This window comes from Aotus nancymaae, unplaced genomic scaffold, assembly GCF_030222135.1.
Source record: "Aotus nancymaae isolate 86718 unplaced genomic scaffold, 86718_ANA_hifiasm-v0.15.2.pri h1tg000006l, whole genome shotgun sequence".
Classification (NCBI taxonomy): domain Eukaryota; kingdom Metazoa; phylum Chordata; class Mammalia; order Primates; family Aotidae; genus Aotus; species Aotus nancymaae.
The window spans coordinates 86,774,294-86,781,942 of record NW_026988417.1 but is presented as its reverse complement, the minus strand read 5'-3'; positions in this window follow the sequence as shown (position 1 = coordinate 86,781,942).

Here is a 7,649-nt window from a genome sequence, read left to right as displayed (position 1 = left end):
ATTGATCACCCTGTTAGTATATTGTCTGATATTACCACTGCATAATATCTGGTTTTCCTTGTAACTAATAAACAATCTATAGAGAGACAATTGAAGACCACACAAATAATCTACTCCCCATAGAAATTTCTCCCCATATATGTTACGCATTGCTCATTTCTGAGTAATCCAACCTTTACTACGATGATTACAAGTGTTTATTTTCCAGCTTCTGCACTTCTTCTTCATTTATGAGTCAGTATTGCAATATAAATTAGAGTACTCAATACTCCTTTCTCTTCTTTTTCTTATCTATTTATTATGGGTATGAACTCCCGAATTCCAACTTTTTAGAATTGTTCATAATTCATTAGCATACATAATTATTTTGTGCTCCAGTTGTTCCAGATTTGACCAGTGGAATGCCTTCAAGCATCAGCCAAGTGTTTGTAACATGCTCCATTATTATTATTATTTGGCACTTCCTTATTTCATGGCATAACAAGATATTCTAGCTCATTTTGTGTATTTCCTGTTCCACTTGTGGCCTCTGTCATTTCTCCAAGGAGGACTTATTCCTTTTGGTGGGAAACAGAATTAGAGACCTAGATCTGGCAGTAGGAATGCCAAGAGGGCTATTTTTAAGACTAATAAGAAAAAAGATATCCCGAGATTTCACTTATTATTAAACTATTTCAACTTGATTATTCTGAATGTTTAGAACAATTAGATTTTAAAGTATTGAGGCAGGTTTTCATGACAGTTAATTAGAAAGTTTTTGATTGCTTTGTTTAATCTTTGTAAAGCAATATGGACAAGAAGAAGAGTTCAACACTAGCAGCCTAGGTTTCCTTTACTGTTACGGTGTAGCTACCACTAGGAAGCTTGGCTTTCAAGTAGTATTGTCAAATTATTGATTTGGTTTTGGCAATGTCCGTTAATGTTGGCACACAGGAAACATGAATACATTTAGAAGTGATGTCACTCTCATCACAGGGTTGTGTATTCAGTGGGTCCCAGCAGTGGAGTGAGTATCAGCAGGACCGGACTCCTGTGGTCCATCCTAGAGTGCTGCAAATGTGCAGAGGTGAACAGGATTCTTGCTTTCAAGGTAATTTCCTCAACTCCTTAGATCTAATTTGACTTTAAAATATACATTTCCTCTTTCTGGCCAAAGCTCTTAATTTGATCCTTAAGAAAAATCTGCTTCAGTAGTAGGTTTTCCTCTCAAGAGAGATATTTCAGTAGCTTCTTAAAGGAAATCTGGCTTATTTTCAATTTGATTGTTTTATTGAGGAGAATTATAGATGAAGGCCCTTTGCAAGCTCAGGTAAAAACCCAGAGTTTCTATATCTGTATTATGATAATGCCTTTCCTCATATGAATACAGTTAGTCATGTAAGTAATAGTAGGCATCTAATGTTAAGCTAATAAATTTATACTAATTCAGATTACAAAAAGATTATAAACAGCACCCTGGATTACTAAAAGCAAATAGATGATGACTTTAAATATACAGTATCAATTAATCTTATATGCACTATAACATGATTAGAGTACAAAGAGCAATAAACAATTTATCATTTAATCATAATGCAAAGTTGATGAGCTAAATTAAAACACTATAAATATAAATAAATTCACAAAACCACAGTTGAATATGCATAACCTTCATTTCCTGGAAAACACAATCTTTAATAAACAGTTGAGCTCCCCAGTGGACTATGAATGGGGGGAGAAATCAGGGCACATAATACACCATATTATGAAAAAAGTCTAGAAAATGAGATGACCTGTACATGTGCTGCTTATTCTTGTTGGGATTGATTTGGGGAAATTTCTCAGATCAGTCCAAGAATCAAGGAAAATCTTAACCAGTAACTGTAGAGTTGTATTAAACATGAACGAAAAATATCTATCAGAGAAATTAAAATTATATAAGTTTTAGAATAGACACTATTTAGATGTCAAAGATTTTGAATTTTAAAAATGTGATAAATGCCCTTTAATAACTTTGATATGTGTCTTTAAAAATTTTGGTATTAGAAGTTTTTAGATTCTTGCTTGTTTTTAATCACCATCCATTGTTTTTAATCACCATCCATTTAGCATTTTAAAATCAAATCTTTTAAGTAGGAGAAGTTTCTTGTTTAATAATAGTTTAAATTGCACTTCAATGCAGATGTGCTTCCCTTAAACACATTATGACTGATTAAATATATTACTCAGCTATCATGTATTATGGCAGAGGCTATTTTTCAAAGATGGTACTATGGTTTGAATGCATGTATTCCTCTAAAATTCATATGCTGAACCCTGATCACCAAGGTGATGATATTGGAAGGTAAGACCTTCAGGAAGTGATTAGGCTATGAAGGCTTTGCCCTCAAGAATAGCAAGAATAGCCTTATGCAAAGGCTGGAAGGAACTAGCTAGGTTCTTTTGCCCTTCCATCCCCTCTACCATTTGAGGACACAGTGCTTGTTCCCTCTGGAGGACACAGACAGCAATAAGACACCATCTTGGAAGCAGGGTGAGCCCTCACCAGATACTGAATCTGCCATCACCTTGATCTTGGACTTCCAGCCTCCAGAATGGTGAGAAACACATTTCTATTATTTATAAATTACCCAGTCTCAGATACTTTGTGATAGCAGCACAAGTGGACAAAGACAGATGGCTACAAGAATATTACTCATTGCACTGTCCTTCTGAACAACCTGACACTCCCCTATAAAGAGGTGGCATCTGTTTCTCTACCTCCTTAAATATGGCAGTGTTCATGACTGCTTTGACCATGGGAGTCATGGTCCATGGGAGAAATGATGCTATGCCAGCTTCTGGTATAGCCTTTGAGTGGTCTAGCAGTTTCTCCCTCTTCGAAAACCATCTACCATGTAAAAAGTGACTACCCTGAGACTATTGTGCTGTGAAAGCCCAAATCGCACGAAGAGGCCCTGCAGGATGAAAACTTACATGAGGAGAGAGAGACCACATTGCTATAAGGTCAAAAAAATGTAAATAAAGATGCCATCTTGTGGCAACAGTAGGCACTAGGTACTACTAGATGGGAGAGGGAGGCGGGGAGAAAGGGTTGAAAAGTAATTACTGAGCACTGTGCTCAGTACCTGGGCTACGGGACCGATAAATCTTACCCCAAGCCTTAGCCTCACACAATATTCCCAAGTAACAAACCTGCACATATACCCCCTGAAATCTAAAATAAAAATTGAAATTATTAGAAAAAAGAGATGCCATCTTGGAATAGGATTTTCCATCCCCAACCACCATAGCTGTAACAGATGCCATATGGATCAGAGATAAACTACCCTGCAGAGCCCTTTCCAAATTTCTGTTCCACAAAATTGTGAACAACATAAAAGTGTTGCTTTAAGAAGAATAAAAGATTCCCATGGGAGGAAAAATAAATTATATTTGTCTATTTCTTGAGCTGGGTGGTAGTTACATGGATATTCACTTTTTAAAATTCATTAAACTGTGTATTTACATTTCAAAAAAAGAAGTGTTGCTTTAAGCGACTAAGTTTTGGGCTAGTTTCCTTCTTTCCTTTTCTTTCCTTTCTTTTCTTTTTCTTCCTTTCCTTTCTCCTTCCCTTCCCTTCCCTCCCCTCCCTTGCCCTCCTATCCCCTCTCCCCTCCCCCCTCCCCCTCCCTTCCCTTTCCTTTTTAATCTATTTTTGCCACTTGATGGGAAGTGGTAAGGACATTAGGGACTTATGAATACAGGAGCCTCAGTATTCTCAAATAGAATTCAAGAAAAGAGTTAAGTTGGCCATTTACTACTAAATGTTGAAACAAATTAATAAAGCATTTATTTATTTTCTTTTAAGCTTCATTAGTGAAGGAGTATAATTTATTTTTTAAAAAAACTCCTGGTAAACATTGTTGCTCTCTTTTGAATAAGAGCCATAGTCTCTTTTGCAACTTAATTAAAAATACTGATGAGCTAGGTATCATCGATGAGTAGTTTTTTTACAGGCCAAGATTTAAATAGTCAAAACTGATGGTTCTTGACCATTGTGGTGGTTATTTGTATGTGTCAAAATGACTGAGCTATGGGCTACCCAGATAGCTGGTAAAACATTATTTCTGTCTATAAGAATGTTTCTGGAAGATATTAGCATTTGAATTGGTGAACTGAGTAAAGCTGATTGACCCCTGCCAATGTAGGTGTGCACCATACAATCTGTTCAGAACCTGAATAGAACAGAAAGGTAGAAGAAGCTTTAATTCATTCTCTGCCTAACTTCTTGAGCTGGAACGTTGCTCTTCTGCTCTCAGTGCTCATGGCTCTTAGGCCTTTGGACTACATCACCAGTTGTCGCGGGTCTCCAGCTTGCACACAGCAGATTATAAGATTTTTGGTTATCCATATTTGTGTGAGTCAGTTTCTTATAATACATTTCATTTTTTATTATCGCTCTCTCTTATCTTTCTATCTATCTGTCTATCTATCATCTATCCATCCCTCCCTCTCTGTCTCTCTCTCTGTCTCTCCTATTGGTTGTGTTTCTCTGGAGAAGCCTGACTAATATAACCCCTAACTCAATCACTACCAGGTATCATTGCTAAAATGTCCTTCAAGCAAGAACTTGGAAGGCAATATATATATCACGTCATGTTATAACAGATAAGCACTAAGATTAAATTTTGTATTACTCTCCTGATGGCTATTACAGTCAGCAGGTGACTTGATTCAACTCTTAAACAGGTCTAGACTATAGAACCAACTGCCTTATGGCTGTGATAGCTGTTTAGGGCAGTTACTCATTCATTGATATTTGGTATGAGTCCCACTACTGTTAGGCAGCAGGTGTTAGCTCTACAATCTCTGCAAAAGAGTCAACAAACTTATTTTATCACAGCCAGTGGATTCTGTGGTTGGGTAAAACTTTCTAATGTTCATGACACTGATTAGAAGCCATCAGAATATTTTTGAACATATTTCTTTCAGTAAGAATAGCTAACATTTCTTGAATACTATGTGTCAAAGTGCTAGAAATTTTATAAGTATATCTAATTTAATCCCTACAGCAATCCTATAATTATCATTGCTATCTCTGTTTTATAGTAGAAAAACTGAGGCATAATCATACAACTATTATAGTTGATTAGTAATTCAAATCCAGGTTGACTACAGCATATTTTTTTAAACAACTGTTAAAATATGTAAACTTGTTTACATCAGGCATTAAACAAACATCAGTGTAGTGTTTTTATGAGATTAGAGCTGCATATAATATAAAGCTTATTGTTGTACATTAGATATTAGTGATAGAATTATTAACAAGTTGAATGAAAAGAAAACAAAAGTAGAATTCCTAGTTTGATTTGCATAAACTACTTATGACAATTATAAACAAGCAAATCTTGATAAATCTGTCAACGTATGTTAGGAATACATGCTTTAATCACATAATATTAAACATAAAAATTCTATGATATTCGCAGCAATGCTTTCAAATAGTGGAATTCCAGAGAAACTCCAGTATGTAATAACTGATGAAACTAGTTTTCTGTGGCCCAGGCAAGATTATAACAAATATGAATCAAAATGCTGCCTTTAAAATCACAATATTAGCATGAAGAAGTTGAATGGTATTTACAAAAAAGACCAAGTTTAAAAAAGAAAAACAACAATACAGTTCAAATATCTGAAAAAAATTATCTGGTAATGGGCTATTTCAAATAAAATAGTCTTGACACAAAAGTCAGTTGTAAAGAAATTTTGGAAGCTGGTTATAAAATTAAAAGCATTATAAACATGAATTAAATATTTTCTATTACCAGATACATAAGTATAAATCCATGTACAATCTGATTTATTATAAAATCTTACTGTATGACACCAATAAAACCATTCTATATCAAAAGGGACAAACCCTAGTACTTCCCCCATTTGCCATGTGTTGCAGGCCGTTTCATGCACCTGTTGTGGGTGTGTTTTCATCACTAAAGCAGAAAATTAATGTATAGAAAAGCCACTATAGATACAATTTATCTAGAATTTAAAACCTTTTTGCATCCATTTCTGGTATTAATTAGGATAGCTAAGCGAAAACAAAAATGCTCCACAAAAATAAAAAAGTGTAATTTAGCAAATAATTGGAGGGGTGATTCTATAAGTGTCATCAAAATTTATTACTTTATGTGTACAAATATCAGACATTAATAGACGATGAACATTTTAGCAACACTCAATAGTTCTATGTCACAAGAAATTCAAACGTGATTTTGGACTAAAGTTTGTAACAACAAAGTCTTTGCTATGTATGTAGAAGAGTAACATCTTGTCTCAACACTTAATTAAACTAAACCTACTCTTAAATATTAAATAAATTAAAAATGAAAATGTATGGGGGAATAGTAAACTGCTAAGAAAATGTCTAAGAGTTGCCAACAATGAACAGTACGATGCCAAAATAAATGCCACTACCATTTCTGACTGCCTGGATAAGAATCTCAACCTCTCGAAGGTTCATTTTAATCATAAAAAGGCAGAATGAAATTGCTCACTTTTCTATGGAAGGTACTAAGAAACTTTCTTACCATTTTTCTAAAATTTGATGATGTCTTGCTGTTTTTAACAGGAAATTAATATTGATTAATTTTATATTTTGACTGTTATTCTTCCATGTTCATATTTGAAGAATTTTATTAAAATTGGGGAAGGAGAGATCTTTGCTGAAATCAGGAAAGGAGAGCCTTTTCAGTTGTGGGAGAATTATTTGAAGCGTTAGCCCCCAAAGGAGAAAACTATTGTCATTTTTGTTCCTCCCAGTCTCTTGCTCTTTGGGGATTATTTCTCTTTTGATTTATTGCTCTGTGTTCTAAAAAGTGAAGAGAGATTACAAACTACATTTTAAAAGTGTATTAAATATAACTTATGGTAAATTAGTAATACCTCTTGAAAAATCCTGCTATGAACTCTCTCATGGTGCTTCCTCTGGGGGAAGATAACTCAATTGTGTTGATTTAAAGGTTCTGTCTAGTTCTTTTAAACATTCCTTTGATGTTGTATTGCTCAGCTTGTAATAGACTGTTATTGCCCTATATTGAGTTTGCAGAGTGAAGGTAAATCTTTCGTGATGTGATTGTGCCACAGCAAACTCAATATTGTTCGCAGGGCCTTTATAACTCTCAGTTACATTGCAGCAGAACAGCACACATTTTCATTTTTACCTTTTTATATTTGTATTATTTGTTCTGAAACCGAAAGTATGATGCTTACACACACTCTATAGTGCTTGTTCTGTGAAGCGGTAACTCATAAGCAAAGAGAACATTGTCAGGTGGGTATTTTTTCTGAAATTGTCAATTTTATTGTTAATCTTTTTCTTTATATTCCATTAGATACTCTACTATGTTATTGAAAAGGCACAACCACTGGGGAAACCTCAACTCAAATCTCTACCCAAGTTCTAGTTTGAACTGTTTTAAATTATGAGTTGAATGCTGCTCCAGTGAAAAAAATACTAGATTTTTTTGCAAGAAATTTAACAAAAGAAGGAAATGATAACTTAAGCCATTACATAAAGAATGTTTCCATTTTCAGTGAAACAGTCCAATTATCTATGCTAATACTTCTGGTCACCTAGGTCTTACCTTGTGATCTACCACCAGAGGAAATTACATTTATCTGAGTTTCAG